The sequence below is a fragment of the Gasterosteus aculeatus genome, chromosome 9 (assembly GCF_964276395.1).
Source record: "Gasterosteus aculeatus chromosome 9, fGasAcu3.hap1.1, whole genome shotgun sequence".
Lineage (NCBI taxonomy): Eukaryota > Metazoa > Chordata > Actinopteri > Perciformes > Gasterosteidae > Gasterosteus > Gasterosteus aculeatus.
Genome location: NC_135696.1, coordinates 8,134,065 through 8,150,098, shown reverse-complemented (window position 1 = coordinate 8,150,098; position 16,034 = coordinate 8,134,065). Strand labels below are relative to the sequence as shown.

The 16,034-nt window shown below is 45.8% G+C and overlaps 1 pseudogene across 1 annotated transcript; it reads right to left on the bottom strand.

Annotated features, from left to right (window-relative positions):
- Positions 1 to 1,889: 1,889 nt before the first annotated feature.
- LOC144383042 (complement C3-like) lies at positions 1,890 to 9,362 on the bottom strand (annotated as a pseudogene). The gene is made up of 22 exons (XR_013450768.1): positions 9,181 to 9,362; positions 8,934 to 8,997; positions 8,728 to 8,817; positions 8,340 to 8,538; positions 7,967 to 8,045; positions 7,675 to 7,834; positions 7,474 to 7,569; positions 6,503 to 6,650; positions 6,029 to 6,114; positions 5,839 to 5,916; positions 5,599 to 5,754; positions 5,429 to 5,491; positions 5,210 to 5,291; positions 5,045 to 5,093; positions 4,828 to 4,918; positions 4,621 to 4,710; positions 4,436 to 4,538; positions 3,725 to 3,820; positions 3,201 to 3,290; positions 3,003 to 3,086; positions 2,381 to 2,525; positions 1,890 to 2,165 (listed from the first exon to the last, which is right to left on the bottom strand). The product of XR_013450768.1 is annotated as a complement C3-like (transcript).
- Between the last annotated feature and the right edge of the window lie 6,672 nt (positions 9,363 to 16,034).

Genomic DNA, 16,034 nt, shown 5'->3' with positions numbered 1-16,034 from the left:
ACCCTAGGAACAACAAGTAACCCAGCATCTATGGAGCGCAGCTGCCTTGTAGGGCAATACGGTGTTACAAGCTCTTTAAGATAAGACGGTGCTTCGCCAACAAGTGCCTTGTAGGTGAGGAGAAGTATCAGAGAAGTTAATAGAGGAGTAATATGATGCCTTTTCTTAGTTATTTTAATACACGTGCTGCAGCATTCTGAATAAACTAGAGAGGCTTAAGAGATTTACAAGAGCAGACTGATAACAAAGAATTACAGTCTAGTCTAATCCAGAAGTAACAAACGCATTAACCAATTGTTCTGAATCACGTTTTCATATTACGTAGATGAAAAAAGGCAGTCCTTGAAGTCTTCTTTATATGAGATTTGAAGGACGTAACCTGGTTGAAGAAAACTCCAACATTCGTGTGTCATGTGGGGCTGTGTGAAGTGGGCGGAGTCAGCAGCCCAGCATAATCAACAGGACAGCTGATCACACTTTGCGTGCCAGCTGTAGCTCGTTTTCGCCACCTATATAAGACTCTCACAGTGTCCCTCCTCTCATTGTCAGATCGTTGTTTGATGTCTTCCGTGCATGTGTGTGTGTGTGTGTGTGTGTGTGTGTGTGTGTGTGTGTGTGTGTGTGTGTGTGTGTGTGTGTGTGTGTGTGTGTGTGTGCGTGCGCGTGCGTGCGTGCGTGCGTGCGTGCCTTCCTTCCTTCCTTCCTTCCTGTCGGCGGTCCAGTCTCGTGCTTCGTATTGTGTTCCTGTGTTCCTGTGTTCCTGAGTTTGTCGTCGCCGGATCTCTCTGACCCTGGGCTCATCATCATCCCTCTCCCCCCATGCGCCACCCACCACCAGGAGGATCTCGGGAGCTTGGGGACTGCAATTATTGACTCTGACCTAATAAACTTTGGCTTTCACTCGCATATCTGCTTCCGCGTCTTAGGATCATGACACATCCAAGTAGTTCAACTAGTGCAGGTCGGCACTGGTTGAAGGCAGGAGACTAATGACTAATAAGATGCTCTTGCGTTATGGAGAGCCTTCTCATATGTTTTAAGGCCGTCTTGCCAAACTGGCCTAGATCCTTCTGATTTGGTGGAAGACCATAACCGCACAGTTTGCTTTAGGTTCCGGGTTTGAGGGTTTTACCGAGGAGCAAACGTCCTTCTTGTTGCCATTCTTCTTTCCAGAAGAGCAATAGCGTCCAGCCCCACAAAATAACTTTGTTCTTCTATTTAAAAATGTTTCTTTTACTCATTCCAATTTACTAGCTTTGAGTTTTTAAGCATACACTTAAAAGCAAATAAAACATTAATATTTACTGAATGTATAGAATTGAGAGATGTGGTGATGAATACAAGAAGTTATCAACCTGTGTCAATTGGCAGTGGGGAAAATCTTTTAGATTATAGAGCTATACCAGCTTGCCCTCCATAGCGTTATCTTGGTGGGCAATATGGTATTATAAGCAAGATTTGGTATTATAAGTTTGGCTAAAGTAAGATTTTAGATCTCCTGCTTGTCTTTCCCTTCTCCCCTTGCTTCATTTTTCTGTATTACACTTTCATCTTTCTTCCCTCAGCGACCGCTTTATTCGGATTTTGCTCGTCCTTCCTAATTCCTCTCAACCGTTTGTCCTCTCGCTCCTCAGCAATTTGTTAGCTGGTCTTCTCCTAAACTCACTTTACTTGCCACTTCCCTTTGTTGAAGCGTTTTAATGTTAAAAAAAAAGATCACCGCTATTGACAAATCAATTCAATTGACAAACAGGACTTTGACTAGATTAGAAAATGCAAATAGATCATTTAAACACACACCATTAGATTAAAGGAACGTTTTTCTTCTTGGGAATTTGACCAGTTGGATAATTTTTGTACATCAATGAGAACACGACTGTTATTAATGGTTTTGAGTCCATTTGATTTTAATTACTACAGTGTAACATTGTTGGCCCCAATAGATCTCATAATCTGGAAAGATTTACATAGAAGGATAAAATCCCAAATAAAAGTAATTTGAAAAACATTTTGTTTAGTTTCACTACTGCTGACACCCAAACGTTTGGTACTGGTCGACCATATTCTCAAAGCCCGTACAGGTAGGTCTGTATTCATCCTTTTGACACTCTGCGTCTGTGGGCCAATACTCAATCCAGGTTCTCTCTCTAAGAAAATACTGAAACCTGAGGAAAGAAAAGGGAAATAAATGCATTGGTTCTTCTTAACAGCTATCTGTCATACACAAACATATGAAATAGCCTCCTCCCTCCTTTACGTTAATTTACTCTGCCAATAGAGACAGAAACATAAACTAGAACTTGATTTAGTAACAAACAGCATAAAACAGTTAAAACATTTACACACACACCACACACATTCCTATTAAGAAGAAGCTTACGATTGGTCATTTTCATCTGCGGTAATATCTCGGGATGAGCCCATGATAAGGTAAGTTTTGCCTAATCTCAAATCCAATGACTCCCTGCAATGCGCAAGACTGATGAATGTGCGCAGTTTATTCACAGGACCCACGTCCTTGCTTCCTGTAATTGAGACATGAGATAGAAAAGATGAGAATTAAATGGATAGTTTAAGGTTCAGTACAATAAATTAGCAACGTATACATATTACTAATGCAACATTTGAATCATACTTAAGGTAGTTGTGATACGCTAATTATATAACATACACACTAGAATAGGTCAGCCTGGCTCTGTTCAAAGGTAAGAAAAACCAGCTACTGGCACCTCTAATATACTATCTAACGATAAAAAATAAAATAACTTTTCTTAATTACTATAATTTTCTTCAGAGAATAATCACCTGAAACTAAGAGTCATGTTTTTACCTCACAGGTAGATGCAGCCAGACTGCAAAGAAACATTTATTGTCAAGGACAAACCAGTAAGGAGTGTCCGCTTGTTATCTATTAATACAAGCTAAATACACTGAGTGAGTAAAACTAGTTTTCTCCTCCAACTCTGACAAAAGGCAACTGTCTTAAAATGATAATTACTCACCTTCTTTGATGGTTTTCAGAACTCGCACAGTATTCACATCAATGGACGAATCTTCTTCAGACAGTTCCACTTTCACTTTGTACACTTCGGACAGAGCAGTTGCAGACTGTTAGCAGCCATGTTTGTACTTGCTATATTTTATTACAACATACATTTATTTGTATAAATGTGCGTATCAATGCAGTCCAGCTCACTTACCAAAATCTATTTTGTTCTCTTCAGTCTCACATATCTTTTCTGTGCGCTGATCATTGCTGACTTGGTCCTTCTTCTGCATACTGCAATTCTCTGGAAATACACAATGCACAAAGGGAGAACACAACAGGTGACCCAGTGACATAATCACGTGTGTGTGTGTAAGAGTTGACGAGTGAAACTCTACCTAAAGGACAATAGTACTTCTTTAGTGAGACTGCTGCTCTGATCCTAGAATCCTGGAGGGCGTGTTGCCTCTGATAAAACGTTCTAGTCGTTACAATCTGGCGACTCACTATTTTATATTTAGTCTTATTCAGCATTCACATGGGATCAGGCAGACCGTAGCAACAGAATCAGTCTTAGTCATTAGTTGCAAATGCTTATTTTTTTTTTTTAACTTTTTAGGGCTAATCATCCTTTGTAGTTTTAGTTGACAAAAACTGAAAATGCTTCATTGGACGAAAAGGACATGCAACATATTGTGTGTGTGTGTGTCCAAGACTAAAAGAGGACTCATCCTGTACCTTCAGCACATGTGCACTCATCTTGGGGATTTGTACAGAGCCGTGTTAACATGCCAGCTTCCCTCTCTGGATGGTAGAATTTCAGACAATGTTTTTTTGCAATGGAGAAGAAAGATATTTGCAAAAGAGTTTGTGATTGTTGCAGTAAATCAGAACATTTGTATTTAAGTATTTATTAATCTAACATTGACCGCTTATCCACAGTGTTGTCTCTGGCATTTATCGGCAGCAAAGTACATAACATTAATTAAGCATAAGGTACTGTACTACCGTCCAATAATGTAACAGTTCAGGGGTGTTGTTACCTGACGCGCAGGTAAAAAAGTAAGAGTGAGATTAAACCAGCGAGATTAAAATAATTAAATAGCTGCCTTTCAGCACAAAATAGTAACAGCCACCAAACGTTGTGTATCGCATTCCAGTAGGTGAGAGAAAAAAATGTTTCCCGTACGTGCGTGTAAACAGCATTGTATCCCGCACCGTCTCATACATTCACATCGCTCATGACGCCCACCTTAATTGTCCGGTTGTGAAAGCTGTTACTTTGAGTGCGCAGTGATATGGAACGCTCGGATCAATGTGAACAGCAACTGTACATTATCGCTCAATAATGACCCCCCCCCCCCCCTTGCCATGACTCACTCTCAACCAATCAGAACGCTGGATTTCATCTACCCGTAAAACAATTGTTTCTAAGTGACTCTCACTCACCGTCATAGTAATCGTAAACAGACACAGCAGCTGGTTGAAGGGCAGCTGCTTTCATCGTCTGATGGACCCTAAAAGTGATCTCCTCAGGCAGCGTGTGAGAAACCTTTGGACAAAAGTAAGATGAGATAAAGACACAAAGAACAAGGCAGAGACAAACATATTGGCAGGAAACCGGGATGTCTTACCTTGTTCAGGTAGATGATGAGTGAGCCTCTTTCTGACAGGACTGTGTTCATCTCATACTTTTCAATGGTGCGAGCAGGTCCTTTGGACAGCTACACACACACACACACACACACACACACACACACACACACACACACACTGTCAGAACTTTATCCTAAACACTAAACACAGCTGCACTGGGTTTACATGTATCGGTCATATCTTACTTGGTTCAAGTCATTTATGTCAGCAGTGAAGCCGGTTAGCAAGCCAATATCCAAGATTGACATGGTTGCATCACGCTCGGTGTCCTTATACCTACCCAAAGAACAGCGGCATGAACAACATGAGAGAAAGGATGATGTTAATCAGGTTGGAAAATGCACCGTATATACAGACATGTTACTGTGACACTGGTCGGTATGACGCCTTTATCGTACTCACAAAACCTCTATTTTCAGCTTGTAAACCTTTGGGTCCACATCCATTTTCTCTGCAGGAGCAAAAGTAATTTCTTAACTCGTTTCTCATGTTCAGAACTTGGCAGAATCAAACTGATACTATTCATTTGTTTGTTATCATTGTGAGAGAGGGAGTGCACCTCATTACCTTGGAGGAGCTGCACGGACAAGTCAAACCTCTGACAGTCGCTCTCCTTTTCTTTAGGCCGAGTGTAATACAGCGACACCATCTGTCACATCGGTCAAAGTGAATTGTGAAAATGAAGTCCACACAAAGTGGAAAATGTGTTTGGTCTCTGAGATTCAGATAGGACAAGAACAATGAACAGCTGATAAAAGTCATAATCCTAAAATATATTGTGTTTACCCTTATTGTTGCTTCTCCTGAACCGGTGGCAGTCACTGTAACGTTCTGGTTTATGCTAAGGGACTGTAGGAATTTAAATACACACACAAACAGGTCAGCAGAACAAACCTACAAGTAACAGGAGTGGCGATATGATGAGCCACAGAAAGTTTGGATGAGTGTCTTCTCACTTTAGATGTTCTGGTGGTGTAGTGGTTTTCCCTGTTGAAGTTGTATTTGTCTGCATTTTTCCAACCCTCAAACAGAATGTCCACATTCAGGTCATACGCTGGTTCTTTAGCGCCGGTCCAGTACTCTGCTATTGCCTGGTACACCATTATGGTCGCCTAGAGAGAAAAGGAGTGTGAAAACAAGACTCAGAAAAAACTATAAAGTATAAAGTTAACAAAGGATGGAGGAATCATTGATACCTGAGTTGATCCATAGCCTCCGCCATGTCTCTGCTGCTCGTTGAACCATCTCACAACAGGTTTGGCATCTTCAAATTTCTTTATTAACAGAAGGAAAATAAATGAATTTTCCTGTGGCCGGTGGTTGCATATAGTTCAGTGACGCAACATGGATGATGACTGAGTTGTATGTTTTGTGGGACATGCTCACCTCGGCTTTGACCAGAGCAAGCAGAGCATAAGCTGTGGCCTCCAGAGTGTGAACACCTCCACCAGAGGTTCGCCAGTGGTTTCGCTCTGAGGAAGATGCATACAAACAGCTTTTTATTACAGTAATGAACCTGTAACAAGCTTAGTTCACTCATTCGTCAATCTCTCGTCTTATAGTAAAATGAAAAAGAGGAAAGTAAAATTTCTTAGAGACAGTCATTTTTTAAATGTTTTTTTATCTTTCTACACAAGAGCCCAAGTGGGACAAATTAAGAAAAATTAAGATTATTGTATTGTTCTTAATCGGTCTCAGTTGGGTTCTTGTGTAGATATATAAGATAGAGTATTTAAACAATGTTGTCCAACATACAGCTGCGTTGCTCACGCTAAAAAAAACTAACTGCTAAATTGTTAGCAGATGTGTCATATATAAACAATACAACATTGAATCGGTTTCTGAAAAAACTGTTGTTACCGGGGGATACAAAGTTGTAGAGGATCTGCTGGTACAGTTTGCCTTCATTTGCCAGAGCATATGACGTCATGGCAACAGGATATGGGTTGACGAGGTTGGGCAGACGCCTTTCCAGGTAGGTTACTGCATTGTTTATACTGCCTGCAGTCTGGACGAATGAAAAAGGAAGGAGAAAGAAGAATGAGGCGAGAACAGTCGGATCAGCAGTCATTTCAGATATTCAACTCTATTCAGGAATGTTGCAACATTTGATCCTGAGACATTATCCAAGACCAAACTGTCCCACCTTTCACCCTCTCGTGCTTCATATTAGCTAGACCAAGGTGTACTACAAAGTCAGATATGTTGTCATTATCAACAAGTCACATGCTTTGAATGAATCATTTTATCTCGGTTGACTATTCAATAAACCAATCCCCTTGAAGAGCAATTGCAATTTGGTTTATGGGGTAACCGGGGTGCTGAGACGGTTTTGTTTCCCGACGATACTGGCTGAGAGCTCGGGGAACATAAACCACAAGGAGCATAGACTGGAAAAAAGGAGAAACAGAATATCGGTAAGGACCAATACAACACACTAACTATAATCGCAATCACAGATCGGGGCTGACAGTTTCACGTACAAAACAAGACTAACAATCCGGAAGGAACGAGACACCAGGTGGGAAATTACTGATGGTACATAGCTGGCTGCTGCTCTCACCTCAGTGCTGACGTCTCGCCCCCTCGAACGCTGGCTGGTGCAAAACACAGAAACACAGAAACACCCAACACCAAAACCCCTCTCCAGACAAAACTGACCAAACAAACACCCCACGAGGGAGGAAACATGACAGTGCCAGTGGCTAGAAAGGGAACTTTTAGGTCAATTGAAGAGCTCAAGCATTTTGACTAGTAAACTTTCAACCATCCTTATTGTAATTTAGATCAGGCATTTAGATCAGGGGTGCCCAATACGTTCAGTTACTCACATTAACAGTGTCACCACATAGCGCGCGTGACTCCTGCATGGCAATGAGGCAGAAGGCCGTCATGGAGGCATCTGAATCTTTGCCGCGAACATCCCCCTACACATGTAGACACAAACGTGTTGATTTATATAAGGTTTTGGCCAGTGGAATGGTTTCCATCTTATTATTTAGTTATCCGTGTTAAGAAATCAGTTCACATACAATCATCTCTCCGTGGATCACACGCCCTCGTTCTACAAACAAGCCATCAGTTTGCTGCGTATTGAGAATCAGATACTTTATAGCGTCACAGATGTGATTCTTTCGCATAGACACCAGACTGTAGGCCATGGAAAACACCTTGGCAACGTAGGCTGTCAGCCTGAGAGAAGAGAGGAGACGCTTAGTTTCCTTTGTTTACACATGCAATACACCAACATCAAATAGTCAGAATTTAGTTTAAAGGAGGGTGTGGAAACATTTGAATGAGTAACTGGATATTTGAAAGCCTCACCAGGTGCCACTTATTTGTTCGTTGGTGAACACAGCAAAAGACCCATCACCTTTAAGGTAATTCAGCTCATTCAGGTAGCCTGATCACAGACAAGAACATACAACCAGTTAGTGGAGCTCTGTTAGCTTTTCCTCCTGATACAAGTCAGTCTTTTAAATGAATCTGCTGGCATACGTTTTTGTTTATAGTTCATTTTATATAGTGTATGTATTAGTTTTCAGACCATTGATACTTAATACTCTGCTTTGGTCTGTAAGGTCATAGTTACATGAACTGTTGCTGCCTTACGTTTTTTCTTTTAGATACTACCTCTACAATGTCAGAAACTTAAAATCCCATCAACAAGATTCACAGTATCCGTGGCAATACCTACCGGTCTTGATGTGTTTGAGAGCTTTGTTACGTTGGTCAAAGCCCACAGTTTCCCACTGGTTGGTTCTGTCCAAATTGCAATGACAGGTAGGGTCATTTTATCATGTTCTGCTCTCCACTGCCTGAGGGTTGTTGGATCAGACTATCCATAGAGGACCCGCCAACGGCGCTCTCCACCATTGTAGAAACTTGTTCTCTCCCTTTATTCACACACAGAACAAAAAGATGTAAATGTTAGAAATCAACATGCAGAAACATCTAAAGAAACATGCGACGGTTCCCCACAAGCAGTGAGGTGGTAATTTCTCAATAGGAATGATGCCAATTTACAACACTATTTTACAGACACTATGTCACATGGCGTGCCCAAATATAGGATCACATCTCACCTGTCACAAAGACCTGTGTGATAGTCGGTGTGCCCGGAATCAAATCTGCCTCAGGAATTCTACTGTTGAGAGTTTCTTCTTGTTTACCAGCTGAAGGGATCAAAGTGATAAAAACATTATAATACCAAACTACTATGTAATATAGGTATACACACACACACACATATTACAGTAGTACATACATAGATACACACATGTTAACTCACCAATTCCATCTTTAGAGGGGTCGAGAGTTACATTTTGTTGAGATGTAACCAATTCACCTCGAGGCTGGAAAAACAACCGCAAGAACAATCATTACAATGACAACTTGACTTGCTTGCATTTGTTTTGATTTGATTTTGAGAAGGCTGATATAGTACACATATGATTTAAGGTTAAGCCCCTAATGATGATGATGATGATGATGTTTGTCTATGCTAATTTAACACAGTTAGTCTCTCTCTCTCTTACCACCACCCGCAGATTCTTCCAGATTCCATCTTGCAGCGACGAATCTTTCACAGCTGCTTTGACCTCTATGCGGTGCTCTCCTTCTTTCATGAGAATAACAACAAACGGCACAGAGCGTGTAGTTTGGGGCCCTATTCTGACCTCCTGATGATACTTTCCACGTTTAGAAGCTGCGCTGCACAGATCCAGACGCACCTGGAAAACAGGACGAAGACGGAGAAAGAGAATAAAGTCTCAAGTGTCTGTGGTTGATCAAAGATGAGATCCCCATTGAGCAGATAACGGGGATCAGTTTTATTTTATACACCTTCTGTCACGATCATGCTTGGCTGTTGCTGTTTTTTGAGTCTTGGGGCGGAGGCTGGATCACTCCTGCCATCACACCTGTTAAGAATCAACCCTCGTTTGAACACCCTTCTTAAGGATCTGCAGGAGCTCCAGTCTTCGCCAGATTATCTTGCTTCTAGAGTGGTAATGCGGCTTCCACTTATCGCTTCTGAGAGAAGTTGTTTCCTGAGTTTTTACATTTCGCCTTTGTCTCCCCTAGCTTACCTCCCGTCGCCGGAATCTGCTACACGCTTGGAGCCTTCACCGCCTTCCGTTTCGCCCCCTGCCTGCTCGCCCCACCACGGACTCTGGCCTCTGCATACAGCCAGCACCCTCCTCTCCTACCTGGACTCACCCTCTGCTACAGTAAGGACTACCAACCTCACCACTGGATTAATCATTCCTTTCAACCCTCCTAACCGTCTTTCTTTAACTAGTGCCCCTCCTTTCCTGAGGTTCCTCATTCCCCCCACCTGAAGATCTCCAACATTTCTACCAATAAACATTGTTCTCACTCCCATCTCTGCCTACAGTATCTGCATTTGGGCCATCACATTACAGTAGACTGCTAGCCATGACAGCATAATCTGGCCAACAGGATGGACCCAGCAGATGCTCTCCAGAATACACTATCCAATCAGGGAATCTTGCTCAGAGAACACGACAGGGCGCTGTGTTCTCTGAGGCAAAAGCAGGGTGAAAACAACCAACGCCTCAATCAGGTCTTTGAGCTGTTGCAAAAACAGACATCCATGCGTCGCCTTCTCCCGAAAACTTTTGGCGGCCGAGCAGAATTACGACGTGGGAAACCGGGAGCTCCTGGGCATCAAACTGGCATTGGTGGAGGCACTGGCTGGAGGGCGCTAAACAGCCCTTCATAGTATGGACTGACCACAAAAATCTCTCATACATCCAAACAGCTAAAAGATTAAACTCCCGCCAGGCTCGTTGTTTTTTGGAAGATTCAACTTCTCCATTTCCTTTCGCCCAGGTTCCTGAAATGTTAAGCCCGACGCCCTGCCTCGACAGTTTGCCCTCGAGGAGGAATCCGGCTGCTCGGATCCTCCCCTCGGCCTGCCTAGTAGGAGGTCTGACCTGGGCCATCGACAACCAGATCCGTCACGGGCTTGTTGCGGACCCTGGCACAGGCCCCCCAGACCGCAGGTTCGTCCCCTCTCCATCCCGCTCCGCAGTAATCCACTGGGCCTATACCGCCAGATTCGCTGGTCATCCAGGGATACATCGCACCATTACTCTCCTCCAGCACTATTTCTGGTGGCCTTCCATGGAGGCTGATGCCAGGGAGTATGTCTCCGCCTGCTCTGTTTGTGCCAGGAGCAAGGGCACCAACCGGTCACAGTCTGGTTTGTTACAACCCGTCGAAGTCCCCGGCCAGCCCTGGTCCCACATCTCTCTGGACTTCGTCACTGGATTACCACCCTCTCTCGGTAAAACCACAATGACCTTTATTGACAGTTTCTCTAAGGCTGCTCACTTCATCCCTCTTCCCAAACTACCCTCTGCCTCAGAGACCGCAGAACTTTTGATTAACCATGTTTTTTGTCTGCACGGTATTCCTTCTGAGGTCGTATCTGTCCGGGGGCCCCAATTTGTTTCCCAGGTGTGGCGTACCTTTTGTACAGCCCTGGGAGCCAAGGTCTCTCTTAGCTCAGGTTATCACCCCCCAGTCCAATGGTCAGACTGAGCGACTCAACCAGGAGCCTGCGCTGCGTTACCGCAAAGAACCCATCTTCCTGGAGTCTCCATTTTCCCTGGGTGGAATACGGGGGGGTACTGTCACGATCATGCTTGTTTGTTGCGGTTTTCTGAGTCTTGGGGCGGAGGCTGGATCACTCCTGCCATCACACCTGTTAAGAATCAAATCTCGTTTGAACACCCATTTTAAGGATCTGCAGGAGCTCCAGTCTTCGCCAGATTATCTTGCTTCTAGAGTGGTAATGCGGCTTCCATGTCACGGTGTGGTTCACTTCCTGTCTTATTTTGTAGTTTTCTGCCACTCGTGTCCCCGGGTAACTTCACTTCCTGCCTTGTCTCGTCATCCCCTGTGTTCGTCTAATAGTTTCCACCTGTGTCCAATCACCTGCACCTCCCTTGTGTATTTAAGCCATGTGTCTCTTGTGTCACTTGTCGCGTCATTGTCTTTCGTCTCACATGTTGCCTGCTGGTTTTCCTCCCGGTTCCTGCGTTTTGACTATTAAAGTCTTTTGTTTCCCGCAAGTCTGCGTCTGAGTCCTGCCTTCCCTCAACCCTGACAGAATGACGCGACCAAAGAAGGGCTCAGCAGACCCACTGCCAGACTACGGTCCGGACTACCTGGACGTAAGGAGTCCCTTCTGGCAGCGGAAAACAAACTGTGTTTTTGGTCCCAGGAGCTATCAGCTCGCCTGCCTCGAGCTCAGGGACCTCCTTAACCCTAGGAGGAGCAAGCGGAAGAAGCGATCTCCCGTTCCCGCTGGGCGGCCGCAGCGATCTCCCGTTCCCGCTGGGCCGCCCCGACTCTCACCCATGCCCCCGACGCCCCCAGTCCCCGCTCCGAGACTCAGGCTCCCTCCCTCCCATCCCATGGTCCTCTCCCACCCTCCCGTTGGTGATTTGAGGGCCGTCTGGGATCCGGCCCTTGAGGGGGGGGCTACGGGGTGGGTTATGGGGGGGGCTGAGCCGCCGCAGACTACGGAGTTGTTCCATGTCCCCGAGCTGGAGCAGACTGGGGAGTTGTTCCGTGTCCCCGAGCTGGAGCAGACTGGGGAGTTGTTCCGTGTCCCCGAGCTGGAGCAGACTGGGGAGTTGTTCCGTGTCCCCGAGCTGGAGCAGACAGCGGAGTTGTTCCGTGTCCCCGAGCTGGAGCAGACAGCGGAGTTGTTCCGTGTCCCCGAGCTGGAGCAGACAGCGGAGTTGTTCCGTGTCCCCGAGCTGGACCTCACTGCGGAGGTTTCCCGTGTCCCCGAGCCGACGACGACTACTACCCCGGACGTTTCCCGTGTCCCCGAGCCGACGACGACTACTACCCCGGACGTTTCCCGTGTCCCCGAGCTGCCGACGACGACTACTAACCCGGACGTTTCCCGTGTCCCCGAGCTGCCGACGACGACTACTAACCCGGACGTTTCCCGTGTCCCCGAGCTGCCGACGACGACTACCCCAGACGTTTCCCGTGTCTCCGAGTCTGCCATTCTAGAGACGTTCCGTGCCCTGCAGTCGCCGCTCCGGAGCCGGATTGGTGACCGCCCGCCGGGCCGACCCCCCCGAGGCTCCCCGCTCGTCTGGCCGCCCGCCGGGCCGACCCCCCCGAGGCTCCCCGCTCGTCTGGCCGCCCGCCGGGCCGACCCCCCGAGGCTCCCCGCTCGTCTGGCCGCCCGCCAGGCCGCCCGCCAGAGTTTCCAGGGTGGTCCGACCAACGTCTCTGGTTTCCCTCCCCACCCACCCCTTGTTCGCTCTAGTGTTGGCCGTCTGGAATTCGGCCCTTAAGGGGGGGGTACTGTCACGGTGTGGTTCACTTCCTGTCTTATTTTGTAGTTTTCTGCCACTCGTGTCCCCGGGTAACTTCACTTCCTGCCTTGTCTCGTCATCCCCTGTGTTCGTCTAATAGTTTCCACCTGTGTCCAATCACCTGCACCTCCCTTGTGTATTTAAGCAGTGTGTCTCCTGTGTCACTGGTCGCGTCATTGTCTTTCGTCTTGGATCGTCGTAGTCTCTTGCCTGTGTGCGTTTGCCCCCAGTTCCGGTGTTTTTTGATCCTTGTGACTATTAAAGTCTTTTGTTTGCCGCAAGTCTGCGTTTGAGTCCTGCCTTCCAACCTCACACCCTGACATTCCACTTATCGCTTCTGAGAGAAGTTGTTTCCTGAGTTTTGACATTTCGCCTTTGTCTCCCCTAGCTTACCTCCCGTCGCCGGAATCTGCTACACGCTTGGAGCCTTCACCGCCTTCCGTTTCGCCCCCTGCCTGCTCGCCCCACCACGGACTCTGGCCTCAGCATACAGCCAGCACCCGCCTCTCCTACCTGGACTCACCCTCTGCTACAGTAAGGACTACCAACCTCACCACTGGATTAATCATTCCGTTCAACCCTCCTAACAGTCTTTTTCTTTATCGAGTGCCCCTCCTTTCCTGAGGTTCCTCATTCCCCCCTGAAGATCTCCAACATTTCTACCAATAAACATTGTTCTCACTCCCATCTCTGCCTACAGTATCTGCATTTGGGCCCTCACATTACAATAGACAGCCGTGACACCTTCCTTGTTGTATGTCAGTCAAATATTTATTTTTTGTTTTTGCACTTCAGCTTAATCCCTTAAAAATATTTCGGTCTAATCACGAATCATCCACTTTCTTAGAGGTGCATTACCGCCATCTGGACTAGAGTAGTTTTGTGAATTGTATTTTGATAAACCCCGACTAGTGTGCGTAATTGCGTGGAAAAAAAAAAATTGTAATCCGAAGCCTTTTGCCAGCGACTGAACGTAACATGGAGGATTCAAATCACCGTACAGTTTTGCGGTCCTATAGACTTTTTTTTTTTCTTTCTCTTCCTCATTTCCAGTCTGTCCAATCCGAAGAGTCCGTCCTCTGCTAGATGGGCCTTACCCTTTCCATAAGAAGTTAATGACGTTTTGTTTTCCTATTTGCCGTTGTGTTTTGCACTCCAGGGTCACCGTATTAACGTTGTAACTTAAGAGCTGTTTGTTCTAAAGACTTATGCGAATTAAAAAACATGCTGGGATATGCAGGGCCACAAAGGATAGATCAGATGTGTCCCTCAAATCGGCCCCTGGAGGGCTGCGTCCCTCGACTGCGTTCGAAGGATTTTGTAATCTTATGGTTTAGTTTCTGCTGTTTTCCTCACTTGCCTGGTTTTTATCATAACCCTGTATTTACAGTGATTTGTGCTGACTTTGGTTTTCTTTACTCTAATAAAACCTTTTTCTTAATTACAACAAATATGTCTCCGCCTAATCCAGTGACTTATTTGCGTGCCTTTGGGTATTTAAATCTGCATTAAGGTGTAAGTCCCCAGATGGCATTGTTGCTTTCTTCCCCTAAATCCCCGTTACATTTGCATATGTGGCAGTATGCAGTGATTGGTCCTAATAACTTTCAGCTGGATCGCAGCCAATCGCTGCATGACAGCGATTGGCTGTCATGCAGCTGCGCTGCGCCAAGAGGCCATTGGCGGTATAACATCGGTGTTCAACTCCCTCTTAAAGGCCGGAGTCATTGTTCCATGTACTGACTCGCCGGTAAGAACACCTATTTTTCCAGTTAAAAAGATCAGAGATGCAGGCAAACCAACTGAGTGGCCCTTCGTGCAGGACCTAAATGCAGTTAATGCAGCCGTCCACGCACGAGCCCCAAATGTTCCCAACCCTTACACCATTATGGCACAGGTTCCACCTGATGCTCGATGGTTTTCCGTGGTTGACCTCTCAAATGCTTTTTTCAGTGTCCCTGTGGACATTGACAGTCAGTTTTGGTTTGCGTTTAATTTCAATGGCAAGCCTTACACTTTCACACGCTTGTGCCAGGGCTACACAGAATCACGTACGATCTACAACGAGGCACTCAGGGAAAGTTTGAAGAGCCTCACTTTGTCTCCAGGAACAGCTCTTTTGCAGTATGTTGATTGACTATTGGCGGACATAAAATGAATGTGCAGCGTTCTGTTGCTGGAATGGAAGACTCGCGACTCGCGGATGTAAAGAAACATGCTGCGCATGCGCAATCCATGGACATAGAGAGAACTGACCACGAGGGGAAAATGCATGTTGTAATGTACATCCGGCACAGGCGAGATCGCAAAGGGGAATGAGCGAGCAGACTTAGCTGCAAAAGCGGCTGCTAGACGTCCTCTTCCCAAACCATCACGCGCAGTTCCTGCCATGTGTTCTCTTCCCTCCTCTCTTGCAGCCGTGCAGTCCCTCTCTACTTCAGATGAGAGACGTTTTTGGTCCTCCTCAGGCTCCAAATTCATAGACGGCATCTGGTATGGTCCGAATGGTAATCCATGCTTACTTAAACATTTCTTCCCTCACTATGCGAAATTGACTCATGGGTTAGACCATGTGTCAAAAGGGGGAATGTTAAGTATCATTGAGGCAACATGGTTCACAAAAGGCTTTGCAGCTTACGCACGAAGGTTCTGCCAAGCATGCACATGTGCAACTCACAATGTAGGTCGTTCAGTACAGGTGTCACATCATGCAGCACATCCACCGCCTGCAAGACCGTTTGAACATGTAATGATGGATTTTGTGGAACTCTCCCCATCGGAAACACTGTCTTGTAATGGTAGACATGTGGTCCAAATGGGTTGAGGTTTCCCTCCAGTAAGCAGACAGCCTCCACAGTGGCTAAAGCCTTGATTTCAGAGATCATTCCCCGCTGGGGAATCCCAAGCAACATTTCTAGCGACAATGGTTCACATTTTGTCAACCAAGCAATCACAGAATTAAGTGCATACCTGGGTATTGACTTAAAAACACACTGCGCATACCATCCAGCTAGTGGAGG